Consider the following 15,794-nt stretch of genomic DNA (forward strand, 5'->3'; position numbering starts at 1 on the left):
AAAAAAAAAAAAAAAATCTAATATAAGAAAAATAAATGTTGATTTCTTCATGTAAAGCACATATGAGGACCTGAGTTATTACCTTGATTGATTTCTTTGATGGATTTGCTACTAACCCCACTTGGAAAAATATGGTGGAACAGTGGAAACAACTTACTGATGCTAAGAAGAACCCCAAAGGCCAAAGCAAAAATCTTTGTATCCATCACAATGTGTACTGTAAAACCACCTGCACAAAAAGGATATCCTCAATTAGGTTCTCTAAGATCAGCAACCCCTTTTTAGTTTTTACAAACACCAAACTATACCCAAAACATGGAAAAAGTACACACCCATATATTTACTATCATCAGTAATATCTACTAATATGATTACCAAAGATGGTACCTGCTGTCGTTTGATATTGATTTGAGATGCCATTTCGTCTGTTCTCTAAGCAGAAACTGAAAATTCGAAAAGAAAATTCATCAGAAACCTGATTGAAACATAGGATTAATGAATTATTTTTGAAAATTTGGATTGAGACTGCATAGTTCTATGATGAAACTGGTTGGGACTTTCCGCAGCTTGATAGAGAATCTGTGAGAAGCCAGAAATCACTGATGCTTTTGCATTATCCCTTGGTTGATGTAGAAGTTAGAGGATTGCGAGTGTAGTCTGATTTATGAACTTCGAATAAAACTACCAAATAATACATGCAAAATGATGAACACGAAGTTAGCAAGATTACCTCTGTCGCTGTGATAAGCTCTGTGCAATTTGACGGACGAATTTCTGCACTTCAAAGCAAAGCTTGAACATGCAAGGTTCATTAGTTAAGGTACGAAAAATTTCAATGATCTGGGATAATGAAAAATCACAATTTCCAATGAATTAGAATCTATGATACGCTTGCAAATTCAAATATTTTCTTAGCATGGAAATAAACTTATTTTAGTAAGTAATATTAGGTTTTTACTCCAAATAATTTCATGGAAATAATTCATTGTACAATGTTCCATGCATCAATGCTACCATCACCATTCCCAAATAATAACTATATCACATTCACGAAAGTTAACATAAGATTGTATTATGATAAATAATGGAGACACCATCCTAATCATAACATATATGGAGATAAAAAATGTTTTCCGCAACTAAAAAAAGTAAAAATGTTAATCATAGGACCAATTATTCTCCCATGACTTGAGCACCATATCCTACCAATATGGCAAAAAAAAAAAAATCCGTTAAAAATTAAAAAACCATACCTGAAACTCTTGATCTTCATAGTTTTCTAGGGAAAATTAACCTCGCGTTTTTAGGGGCCACTCGAAAGGATTTAGGGGCCAACAATAAAACAAAAAAGGTCACCCAAAGGGAAAATGTAGCCAGCCCTTATCTCGCGTAATTCGTAATGGCGAAATTACCCTTATATATTCGGAGGATATGATAACATTGTTATCCTCCGATTGCAATCGGAAGCCAAAATATTTCCCAGATTTCCGATTGTAGTCGGTGCAGTATTAGAATGATTTGTGTTTCATTTTTTCTATTTCTTTTTCATTTTTGAGTTGTTAGAGTTATAGAGAAGAAGGTGAAGGAAAAGAAGAGAAAACCCATTTTATCACTACAAAAATGGATGGATATGAAGAAGAAGGTGAGAATCATGACGAAGAACAAAATGTTGAGGGTTCACGACCGTTTAGAGAAGACGATTTGGGGTATATGTTGAATGATCCAAACTTTTGTGGAGAGGAAAACATAGACGACCCTTTCATGGAAGAAAATGGAGAATCGCCCGATATTGAAGCTAACGATGCATGTAAAACACAGGTATTGTGTTAAGAAACTCAAATACTCGATTTGCATGCGTTTGTGTGCTTTTGTAAACAAGAAAAACCGATTATTGCATGCATTGAATGCCATGAACTACCCAGATTCGGTAGATAATTTGTAGAATAAACCTACGAATATAACACACTGAGTACCAAATATGTATATTCGGTAGTTCCAAGATACTAGTTTACTGCCGAAGATGAGAAAAAACCCCAAACTGGTTTTCCAAAAATATCTACATTCGGTAGTTATGTAGAGTTATTTACCCTCGAATGGCCCCAAAAACGAATTCCTCAGAAAATTTCAAAACTCAGTATTCTTATCCTTTACAATCGGTAATAGTTTAACATTCTTTGACTGCCGAATATAACAGTGGCCTCGAAATAAAATTTCCGAAAACTTGAAAATCGGATGTTTATCGATTAAAGTTATCTTCCGGTTATTTATATTCGGCTGGTTTACTATATATTTTAGCTTCCGATTATATCATTTTTTGCACTCAGTAAACTGTGTACATTCATTTGCATAAATCGGGTGTTTTGGGTAACCGATAGGATTCCGAATATAGAGTATTCGGAAGTTTGACTTATTTAATAACCTCCGATTATTGTATAATAATTTGTTGCTTTCATATGCAGGCCGTTGAAGAGTTTGTTGATGACTTCTATTTGAGGCCCGACACTTCCATATACTATGCAAACGATTTGGTATACTCATTACTACTTTTTTCTTTTTTTCAAAATTTATATGTTAAATGGTTATGGTTATTAGATTTGTTTTGTTTTATGCACGTTTAGACATTTGGAAGTAAGAAGGAGGCAAAGGAATGGCTTATGCACAACGCAAAAGATAACATGTGCGTGGTAGTTCAAAATAATCATGTTAGTGACACTCGATTTGAAATGATTTGTGAGCGAGGTGGGACGCGAAAGAATCACGAGGGAAAGAATAGTAAGTACATACGGAAGACGAATAGGAAATACCGAAGCAATACCAAGAAGATAGGATGCCCATTTAAGATTGTCTTCTATAAGCCCGATGGTATTAAAGGTAAAGAGTATAAAATGTATAAAGTTGATAACGGTTGTCACAACCATGATGATCCGTTGGATTTAATTGGACATGTAATGGTTTCCAAGTTAAAACCACATCAAATGCAGACGGTGAGGTCTATGCGGATCCAAAAAGCGAGTGCGATCTTAAGTAAAATAAAGGCGGACGATCCCGAAAACTTGTCTTCTTTGTCTACAATTAAGTCGGCCCTAGCTACGATCAAAAGGACTGATTGGGATGGTAGAATGGTCATGCAACAATCGGAGTGGTTAGCGGAGTTACACGGCTACACCTTGAGAAGGGAAGAAAAGGATGGTATAGTGGTTCGTATTTTCTTGGCACATCATGAAATGATCCAATTGGCTCAATGCTTTCATCAAATTTTGTTGATAGATGCTACTTATAAGACAAACAAGTATAACATGCCGTTGTTGAACATTGCTTGTCATACTTCGGACAAAAACACGTTTACGATTGCATGGGGTTTAATGGATCATGAGAACAATGTGAGTTTCATTTGGATGTTGGAGACGTTGAGGTCCATTTATAACGGTGATAATTTTCCAAGGGTTATTGTAACGGATAACGATCAAGCCTTAATGCATGCAATAGCGGTAGTGTTTCCGGAAGACCAAAACTTGCAATGTACATGGCACATTCAATGCAATCTCAAAACCAATTGCCATCATCATTTCCAAGCTAAAAGACCAAGGAAGGGTACCAAGAGGTCAAAGGAAGAGGATGAGCGCATTAGTAAATTAACCGTGGAAGAACGTAAGGAAGAGGATAGGCTATTTGAAGAAAAGTGGAAGGAGGATGGAATAATTTGGAAAATGTTCATGAAAGCATGGGACAAAATTGTTTGGTCGATGACCGAGGAAATTTACGAATGTAACTTGAAGAAATTTGAGGATGAATACGACACGGACTACCCAAAACCGGTTGAGTATTGTAAAAAACAATGGTTAACGATTAAGGAGAGGTTTGTGTTTGCATGGACATATGAATATCGTAACTTCAAGAACGAGGCGACAAGCATTGCGGAGGGGTCTCATGGTCGACTAAAGAAAATACTAATTGGTAGTCAAAATGGAGTTGTGTCGATCCAAGAAGCAATCCATGAATTTACCAATCGTGATCTCGTAAAGATTAGGAAATGTATGCAATTTAGTGTACACCAATTCCCGATGGAACATATTAAGGAAAAATTTCTTCTAAGGGGAGTTGTTCATAAAGTTTCAAGATGGAAAATAAATCGCATGATGAAACAATTGAAGTTATATAAAACTTATGATGACGAGAATACGGTTTGTGTTTGCAAGGATATGATAGGTATTGGACTCCCATGTCGTCATAAGTTGGGTAGGTATGTTGAAGTGATTGACATCGATGATATTCAACCATTTTGGAAGCAATTAAATTTCACTCCGAACCTCCGGTAGTTGATGGTCCGTCTTTCTTCGAGTCGGAATTGTGTGCACGAATAGCCGAGTGTTACGCTACATCAAACGGCACCAAAAAGCAAATATTGATGCATAATTTGGAGGAAGCCCTTCACCCTTGTTTAAGGGAGGTTGATGAACCTATTAAGCAAAAGAACACCGGTAGGACGAACACCGAAGTGTCGAGGACCATCCAAAGAAAAGAGTTGAAGGAGTATTTGTCTAATAAAAGAATATTGTCTAGGCACGAGCGTTCGGAAGCCGAATTTGAAGATGAGCCGGAACCTAAGAAAAGAGGTCGTCCAAGAAATGATCAAAGTGGACCAACCACCCGACAAGTAAGTCAACCCAATGTTGTTGAAGAAGTTGTTGATCAAATGAACGCCTCGCAACAAACCCAACCAATGGAAATTCTTACTGTAAAAGAGGACAAAGGTACTCTTCGTTGCCCTAGAGATCTTAATGGAAGACCAAATCGATCCACATATACAATATACAAAGAGTATTTGGAACAACTCCCTCCACTTATCATTCCATTTATTTTGTCGACCGACGAGGTTGATGGGGATGGAAATTGTGGGTTTCACGTTGCTACGGAACAAATGGGTTACTTTAGAGAGGCGGATATCGAAGATGTCACCCAATGCCAATATTTAAGAAATAAGATGGCGGTACAACTAGTGAAGGACAAGGGTTTTTATATGGAGATGATGAGGCGAGGAGATAGATACGACAAAGAACAAGAGTTCAAAGACTTAGTTGCGCGTGTGAAGTGTCGAAAGGGACTGAAGAAAATCGGATCCAAGTATTGGATGACAATGCCTAAATTTGGATATCTCCTAGCGGACGTTTTGAATTGCGTGGTACATTTCTTTGTTCCTCCTATGTATGGACTTAGCATGACGTTTGCACCCACAAGAACGTCTTGCGACGAGTCGGTTAAAGGTAGAAGAATCGTAATGGCATTTGTGAATGAAATGCATTTTATCGGTTTAAGAGTAAAGAAAGATTGTCCGTTACCTCCGTTGAGTAAGTGGCACGATTACTTCCCGATGAACCATTGCAAGGATTGGGTGAAACAATATGAGTCCAACATGGTTGATTGGGATCGTGTTATGGACAACAACTTTCCCGCTGAGTTACTCGAATTGATCCCCTCGGATGATGACGATGTTTGATCGTTTTTTTTCGAGGAATCGGCTGAGTTACTATAATTTTTTTTTGAAACTATGTAATCGGAACAACAATATTATAACACTTCAATACGATTAGTCATATTCGGGAATTCCATATTTTATCAAACCGCCGATTAATATTAAAAATTTGAATTTACAGCACTCAAACATCACATGTTATTCTTTTTTCCCAGTCCGAGATGCAACAATCAACGCGGCTTCGAAATGTAGAAACGACTCTCCTCTCCACTTGGAATAAGCATCTTGTGCCGCAAACCTGTCGTCTCTGTGCCTAGCAAGAATACGGTTGTACTCGGTGCACAATTTTATAACATGGTGCACCCTTGAAGAAACATGCGATGGTTCATAATTGTGGCGTGGATTCTTGTACTTACCAACAAAAGGACCCAATGAAACGTTAATCCAAAATATACGATCGTCCTGCTGTTCTTTGGGTAGATCTTTCACAATGTAATAATTTTTTATCCACTCGGTCTCTTCCTCAACTTGTTTTAATCTTTCTCTATGATGGAATTGTTCTTGACCTCGCTTCTTAGCCTTGATTTCCTCTTCCTCCTCCTCCGTTGCCACTAACGATGGTTTAATTTTTTTGGGTTGTTTGTTCCTTTTTTGTATTTCTTCTTCCATTGTTGCAATTGATGTAGTTGTTCGCTTGCATCTTCGAAGTATGTTGTCGATTGATAATGGACTTGCCATTGAAAAGGTTTTTCATTCCGATTTTTTACTCAATAATAACTGAGAGGGGTTACCCTCCTTATATAGATTAGAGTTCCAACGGATCTAATTTTTGAAAATATGGCCGTTGAGGTTTCTGAAAATATGTCCGTTGAGGTTTCGTATCATTGGTTCACTACAATCGGTTGTTAACGATACACGTATTACCCCCGAATAAGACATTCGGTGGCAAACTTATATTCTTATCTACCGATTAAGTTGGAAGTTCCGAATGTATGATGGCCCAAAAATCAGAATTTGGGAAAAACTTATACTTTTCAAATTTTGTCTTTGAATTAATCGGAAGTTAAATTAGTTACCAAAACTTCCGAATATGGGTTGTCTAACCTTCAATATTGGCCCTTGGAACCACATGGAGCCATGGCGTGGTTTGTTTTGAACTTGTAATATTCGGAGGATAATTTTTTTGTAAAGTTTCGAATGTACGATGGCCCAAAAATCAGAATTTGGAAAAACTTATACTTTTCAAATTTTGTCTTTGAAATAATCGGAAGTTAAATTAGTTACCAAAACTTCCGAATATGGGCTGTCTAACCTTCAATATTGGCCCTTGGAACCACCTGGAGCCATGGCGTGGTTTGTTTTGAACTTCTAATATTCAGAGGATAATTTTTTTTGTAGAGTTCCGAATGTACGATGGCCCAAAAATCAGAATTTGGAAAAACTTATACTTTTCAAATTTTGTCTTTGAAATAATCGGAAGTTAAATTAGTTACCAAAACTTCCGAATATGGGCTGTCTAACCTTCAATATTGGCCCTTGGAACCACCTGGAGCCATGGCGTGGTTTGTTTTGAACTTGTAATATCAGAGGATAATTTTTTTGTAAAGTTCTGAATGTACGATGGCCCAAAAATCAGAATTTGGAAAAACTTATACTTTTCAAATTTTGTCTTTGAAATAATCGGAAGTTAAATTAGTTACCAAAACTTCCGAATATGGGCTGTCTAACCTTCAATATTGGCCCTTGGAACCACCTGGAGCCATGGCGTGGTTTGTTTTGAACTTGTAATATTCAGAGGATAATTTTTTTGTAAAGTTCCGAATGTACGATGGCCCAAAAATCAGAATTTGGGAAAAACTTATACTTTTCAAATTTTGTCTTTGAAATAATCGGAAGTTAAATTAGTTACCAAAACTTCCGAATATGGGCTGTCTAACCTTCAATATTGGCCCTTGGAACCACCTGGAGCCATGGCGTGGTTTGTTTTGAACTTGTAATATTCGGAGGATAAGTTTTTTGTAAAGTTCCGAATGTACGATGGCCCAAATACTGGCCCCAAAATGGGATTTTTCCTATATCAGAAATTTTGAGATTTTTTCAATATATACATTCGGTAGTGAGTGTTCTTCCGAATACTGTGTGTCTACTTAAATATATTCGGTAGCCAAAAAATTCATTAAACTACCGATTATTAGCAGTTTGTATCTAGGAAGATATGGCCACCAATATTCGGCAGATAATTATCAAATCTTTCTCCCGAATACTGTCGATGTTCTTGAGAAATGAAGAACACGACTACATTCGGAAGTAAATAAGCATGAATATCGCCCGAATCTGGATAAATAACAAAAAACTCTAGAATTTTTTTTTCTCGATTCGACGAATTAAAGCGAAATAAACCCCAAAAATGATAGATTCTTACCTAATTGGGGCCATTTGAAGTTGACGAAGTGTTTGACTATCGGAATTGCCACCACCGACTACATTGCCGGGTACGCGTTCTTCGCGTTCTTATACAGTTGAAATGAGTAGAATTTTTTGATTTGGTTTTTATACAGTTTTACCAGAAGGGCATTTATGTAACTTCAATATCATATAGGGTACCCCTTAACTAGAGTCTTTGGCTGGGTATAAATTGATGGCCCATAAATCCTTTCGGGTGGCCCCTAAAAACGCGAGGAAATTTAAGGCATATTTATCAACCCATTTCCATATTCTCTACAAAAATTTAAATAGAAGAAATCATAATTCACATTCTGCAAGAATTTAACAGTTTACAGAATTTAAATAAAAAACATTATATAAATTTCTGCAGAAATTCTTCATCTTCATCTGTATTTGCATCTTGAGAATCAGAGATAGCAATAAAGAATTGAGAATCAATACCAAAAACAAAATAAATAAATGAGAATCACACATCTAGGGCTTACCTTGTGAGCCAGAAGAAGAAACAATTGATTAAAATACCAAAAAAGCAAACAATTCATAATGTATTTTTTAATCTTTCTTGGGTTTGCATGTCATGTGTGCTGCCAATTCATTTGTTTCCTCGACGGCCACAGAAACTAAAAAAGACAAAATTCATCAGAAAATTAACCCAAAGAAATCATGATAAATGGGAAAGGAGATCATGGCAGCTAAAAATCAATTTCGTCGGATATCTAATCGAAATATTGGATTAAGTGAGAAATTGGAGAGGTAATTTCTTAGTATGTATATCATAGGAAAATTAGGAGCACCAAAGAATAATCTCAACGGAGGAGAGAGTAAAAACTTACATTTTCGTTCTCGAATGGTGAAAATAAAGCTGGGATGAGCGTTTTTTTCTTCTTCTTTTCTGTATCGTCGAGAAAGATGATGAGAGGAGAGAGAGAGTCACTGAAAGGGTTTTTGATGGGAGGGATATTCAATTCTTCTCCGTTCGAGCAAGTCTTATCGTGGAATCCAACCTATTCTAAGCGTGGAAAACTCATGAAATGTCAAGTCCAATTGCTTTCAAATAAGAGTTTTCACGAAAAATCCAAGCAGGGTTTCATGGTTTAGTAGAAGGGTCGGTGAAATCCATCTAAACGCCAATAAAAATAGCGATTGAACGCCAATAAGAATGTCGCAGTAGAAGACAAGAAACGCTATTATGAATGGCGCTAAATGCCAATCAAAATGGCGTAAGTCAAGCGCCAATAATAATAGCGTTTAGCGCTATTGACAACTGCGTTTCACTGGCGCCATTAACAATTGCGTTAAGCGCTGTTAGCAACAGTGTTTGGCGCTATTAAAAATAGCGCTAGGTGCTATTGAGAACAGCGTTACCTGTTATTTATTTTTCTTACACTCTTCTCACATCACTCCTGTTTCTTTACCTAAATTGAAAATAAAAAAGCTTCAAAAGTACAGAACAAAATTTATAAATTTGAAATTGAATATTTAAATTAGATAATTTCATTTCATAGATTAAGTTACATGGATTAAAAAAACTAAAAGCAACATTACATGGGACTAATATTTAGGATTTAACATGATCCGATTTTCATTTTCAAGCTTCATCATTTCTCAAAGTTCACATTATCATCGGTAAGATCACGATATTTAATTTCCGAAAGCGGGATGGTTCTTAAGAATTTGGTACACATGATCATATGCGAAATCTTTGTTTTTAGGTTGAGAATATAGAGTTTTAGCATGTGCTTCCTACAAAATAAATAAACATAATCTCTCGTATTTAGAAAATTATTGATTTAAAATATGTAGATAATTGAAAATAAGATGTTCCATTGAATAATACTTACAACTTCTTCTAACGTCCATCCTCCCCCGGACATATTTGCATAATTTGAATGTATGATACCCATGTAAACTTTGGTTTGCTTTTTTATCATCACCCACCTATTTTGAATATTTTTCCTTGTTCTTTCGTTTTCATTACCACTCTCTTCTTCTACAAAGGATTGAAGCACCCTTTTCCAATAGTTGTTGACTTCTTGATTTTGTCCAACAATCGATTGGAGACTAATTCTCACCCAAGCTTTTGTGAGTGCCATATCTTCATTTGTAGTGCATGCCATACTTGCACTTGATTGAAAGAAGGTTTGAAATAAAAAAAAAACAGTAGAGATATGAAGCAAAGAAAATCTTGAGATTTTGGGATGGTTTGATTTGTGTTGAGGAAGCCAATTTATAGATAAATTTTAATTTCGAAAATCTGACCGTTGAAACGCTATTGAGAATAGCGTTAAGCGCCATTCTTAATCGCGTTTATTTTGAGTCGTTGATTAGGAGCCGTTGAGAATCCAATGGTGTAGAATGAAACGCTATTGAGAATAGCGTTAAGCGCCATTCTTATTAGTGTCTAACGCCAATCTTAATAGCTCTAATCACAAAAAACATCCAGGAGCTACTCGATTCTCCTATCGTATACTTAGTTTTTTCTTCTAGTCTCTCATTTTTTCCTCTTGAACAAACTAGTTTTTTGGTTTCATATATTGAATCAAATAAAATCAAAAAGAAGATAAAATTGAAAGAAATTGAAACTTGATTGATCTAAAACTACTTCAACTACATTGATTCCACTACATCAAATTGAAAAAAAAAACAAAAAACATAATTGAAGCTACATAGTTTCATAAGCTACATGGTTTCATATATTGTAATGACGAACATTGCTAGTGCTAGGATAACCATAGTTTTCACCAAGTGTTCTAGGAGGAACCATATTTTTCCAAAATCCTATTTTTCTTATCCAATATAAATTGCTTCTTCCATTCCGGCAAGGCCTCTAACTCCACATCCAACACTTCGAGTTTATGTTTCTCCAAAGATAAATCCACGGATTTCTTGTTTGTCTCCGGAATAGTTAATAAATATTCTTCTTGTCCATCCAATCTTGTCATCTTCTTTGCATTCTCTTTACTAAAATGTTTCAAAATACGGTCGGTTCCGTCGTTGATGGCCGATAGCTCCGAAGCTTCCCTTTGTTGAGCCATTTTCCCCGGTGGTCGACGAGGGCTATCCTCTTCATGCCATCTTTGGTCGCTTCTTGCCGGAGCACTACTTGTTGAAGCATTAACACTAGGAGCCTCCGATTCATCTTCCTCATTTTGGGTAGGATCAAATTCTTCGGGATTGAATTCGGGAACATGGGCTTTGAAAATTCGGTACACCTCTTCATTTCTAAAAGGTTTTTCCTTGCTAACCTTACTATATTCCAATTTAGATTTTCTCTCCTACAAAAAACAAACAAAAACCCAAGTTAGAAATCCTTCAATAAAATAAAATGATATGCATTTTTAAGAAATCTTAATAAAACTTACAAGATCATCAATTCCGCATCCGCTTGCATTTTTTCTATGCAAATTTCTTAAGATACCAACCCAAGTTTTGACATCTTTTTTCAAGGTACCAAATCTATTTTGCAACTTATGAACAGTCCTATCATACTTATTCACAAAGCTGCTTACATAGGTATCGAATACCCGCTCCCAAAACTGGTTTGATTTTTGATCAACTCCGGCAACACCATCAAGTGTAATGCTTATCCAAGCTTTGGTGATTGCAACATCTTCGTTGTAGCACATTTTGCCATGGTAAAAAAAAAAGTCTGAATTGCAATGAATTTTAAGAAGATGGAGAAAAAAATCTAGAGATTGAAAGGTTGTGGTTTGAGCTGAGAAGTGATCAATTTATAGGGAAAAATTCGAATTCAAAAAAATAGTCGTTGAAACGCTATTGTTAATAGCGTTTTTTTGTGAGTCGTTGATTAGAAGGAGCCGTTTAAGATCTAATGGTTAGAAATGAAATGCTATTCTTATTAGCGCTTTTCTTGAAAAACATCCAGAACCTAAGCCAATTCCTCAAGTTCCATACTTAGTTTTTTTCCTTCTCTTTCGAAAATCCATACTTAGTTTTTTTGCTTCTCTGTTGAAAACAATGAAAACCATAAATAATACAATGAAAATCTTAATATTTCTTAATTTTAAAATCTAGAAATCAAAGGATTGCAACCAAGTTGCTTACATACTGAAAGTTCATTCGAAATCTTACGAAAAAAGACTAAAAATGTTCTTCGAAATATTACGAAAAAAAGACTAAAGATGTTCTTCGAAATCTTACGAAAAAAGACTAATGCTGTTCTGGTGGATAAACACCGGTAGGATCGAATTCACCATCCGAACCGTCAAGATCATCTGGTGGCGAAGGAGGAGATTCTGGTGGCATTTCACCGTCTCTGAGACCTAGTCCATGTCGTATCCAAATGTGTTGAACAAGATCATTGCGGAGTTGGAGATATGCCTTATCATTCCTTAACTCGTGGTATGACCTCGGTATTCCAGTAACCTGTCGTATTGGTTCGTTCACGACTTGACCCCAATATAAGTTACGTTTTTCATTCTCAATGACCATGTTATGCAAAATCAAACAAGACTTGATAATAAAGTTTATATCCGCTGGTTTTTTTGTTATTTGGAACTTGTTTTGGAGAGTTCCAAAAGCCCTTTCAACATCCTTTCTCTTCGCTTGTTGGTATCTATTGAACAACGTATTAGCTGGCTGATTTGGAAGGAGAATTTTGAATGACTGCACAATACAAGACAATCGTGGATATATATTATCCGCCAAGTAGTAACCTTTGTCGTAGTTGTGGCCATTGATGCGGTAATTACAAGGAGCTGCTAACAACCATCTTATCAAAAAGTGGAGATTGAGCCAAGACGTCCAAGTCGTTGTTCGACCCTAGCGTTCCAAAGAAACCATGCCAAAACCACCGATTATATGATGCCACGACTTCTAAGATCATGGTAGGTTTTTTCTCATGCCCACAGAACGTACCTGCCAATGCTGTTGGACAATTTTTCCACCGAAAATGCATACAATTAATACTTCCAAGCATTCCAGGAAACCCTCTAGTCGCATTTTCTGCCAATAATCTTTCCGTGTATTCTCTTGTAGGAAGTCGCATGTACCTTGGACCAAAGCAGCGAAAAGTTACCCTGGTAAACCTCTTCATATACATATAGACGGTTGGCGCTCCCATACGGACATAATCATCTGTGCTATCAGCGGCTATACCTTTACACAAACATTTCATTACGGCATACATCTTCATGTGGGGAGAGTGACAAAGTTTTCCGGTGCAATCAACTTGGAAATCAAAAGAAGGATCCGCAACAATAATCTCACTTAGAATACGTAAGAAAATAGGTCGATACATACCCAAACATTGGTGTAACTTCTTAGGGCCCTAAGTACAGTTAGGTCCAAAGTAGTCATGCATCATTCTTGCATCTCCATCCTCTCGGTGTCTTTCCACCATTTGTCGCGTCAATACTTATTGAGGCACCGGTTGGAAGAGCCTATGCATTATTTGAGTCATATACTGGTACACCACAATTTCTCTCTCCTCGCTGTCATCACCGATGCTAAGATCGATACCGTACGTCATTAGCAGATACCTCCTTAGCGGATTTTCGTCGTCCATATTGAACCTGTAAACAAAACCCAAATGCTGTAAGCATTCCAAGATTTTTGAATTCATACAAAAGAAAAAAAACATTCATACAAAAGAGAAGACATTCATGCACACATTCATTAAAGAAAAAACATTCATACAAAAGAAAAGACAAGTTCATTAAAGAAAACACATCCAACTTTCATACAAAAGAAAAAACAAGTTCATTAAAGAAAACACATCTATGTTCCCTCATCACTTGATCCTAATCCTAACATCCTTGCCATTTCATCTTCACTTAAACCAATCCCACCACTATTCATCAATTGAGTTAATTGTGACTCTGGAACTACTTCCTCTTGTGGAACATAATGACCATGTGCATCATCTGATTGACTTGTGGCTGGTCTTTTACGGCTTGACCATTGAGAGTTGTCTCCAAGATCATAACATTATTGGATTGACGTCGATCCTTCCCCAAGAGCACGTGCACGATCTACTTCAAACCAATACTAGTCCTTTGCAAGATTTAACATAACTAACCTATGCGCAAAATCTTTCCATTGCTCCTGAAAAGAAACATCAAGATAGCAAATATATTAAGGAACTTCTAATGTGTAAAGATAATCATAATAATATGGCAAAGAAAATAATTGAAGGAGTTAAAACCGAAAATTGCTAACCCTTGTTCCCCAATTAACATCATACGTAAATGGAGGAGGATCGGGTGCTTGCAAAGGTACTTGAACATGGTTGCCTTCACTGTCTGAACGTACGGTACAAAAATAATTGCAGGCCAAGATACATGATACTTCTTCCAAACGTTCACGTGGACTTCTTGGAATTGTTATAAATCCCCTTTTTTGCCTTAAAAACCGTTCACCAACATACATGATACTAGTATCGCTTTCCGGATTATAGAAAGCCTTTGCTTGGAGATTTCACGAGCATGCACTATTTCAGGATGATCTCTATACCTAATAGTAGACCATGGTTGCCATTCCGTTCCAACAAATGTCCTCAACTCAATTTGTTGGCGAGCTGTATTAAGAGAGTGTTTGGAAGTCCCCCTTTGAAACTTCACTAGACTATCTTTCTTAAATACCATAATTGCAGGCCATACATCAGTCGGTACACCTTCTTGGAGAAAAGGCGTTAAAGTACGAAAATACGTGTAAAACCAATATTCTAAAACCATCGCTATTCCACACATGTTTTTTCCATCTCTAGCAACCGCACTCATGCTACTATACAAGTGACTAAAACAAGGCGACCCCAATCATAATTACCAATCGCATTCAAATCACGCAAGGAAGCGATCCAACCTTTGCTTGCTCTTGTAGTGGTACGTGCCAATAAAACTTTTGAAATCACCCATAATAAGAAGTATGGAGTCACATTCTCCCAATTTTCATCATTAATTGGATTGTCCTTGATATCGTTTGCGAGGCAACTAATAGGAAATTCAGGTGACTGCTTGTTGTAGTGTGCATAGCCATGCATAGATCTAAAGTAGGTATCCTCTAGTTGTTGATTTTCTCTACTGTTCCATCTACTTGTATCGGCGTGTTCCAATCTTCTACGACCATTTCCAATAGGAATTCTGGTTAAGTGAAAAAAATCTAAAGGGGTGAAACCAATTTCAAAGTTTGGGACATGAAACGAATTGGTGCTATACCACCACCTCTCTATGATTGCATAAGCTAGTTGTTGACCAGCTCTCTTAATTCCAATTTCAAAAAATCTAGCAAGCCCGGAATTCTGAAGAACTTGACTATCTCTTTCATGAACCACCACAGATTATATAAATCATCAAGGTCTTCTAGATTACTTCTAAACGTGATATCATGTTGTGTATCAAGTGGGTCTATACTTGTAGAAATATGTTTCTCATCCCATTCTTTTGAACTCAAGATCATATACATATCCATATCCATAATCTATACAAAATCATCAAATAAAAACAATATAGTCACACAATGCACTTAAATTGTTTACATAATGTAACTAAAACATGTTAATTCATTATCTTATGGAAATTTCACAATGTTCATCATCTAAAACCCTAAATTACACAATGTTCATCATCTAAAACCTTAAATTACATGTCAAATTCGTCATTGTTAGAATCAAAATTGTTATCATTCATCATACAATGGAGTATCATGCATATAATCAACAATAATATCATCTAAAGCCCTAACATTTCATCAAACCATAAAATAAACTCAAATTATAATTCAACTAACCTCTCTTTGGATTCTCAATCAAATTGAGAAATTGAAGTATGCTTAGATTCCTTATGACGCAAAGAATAAACCCTTTGAAACAACTTCATTGATTTGAACCATGCTCTGAGAATTAAACAGGGGGGGGGGGGTT

This window comes from Papaver somniferum, chromosome 6 (genome assembly GCF_003573695.1).
Source record: "Papaver somniferum cultivar HN1 chromosome 6, ASM357369v1, whole genome shotgun sequence".
Taxonomy (NCBI): Eukaryota; Viridiplantae; Streptophyta; class Magnoliopsida; order Ranunculales; family Papaveraceae; genus Papaver; species Papaver somniferum.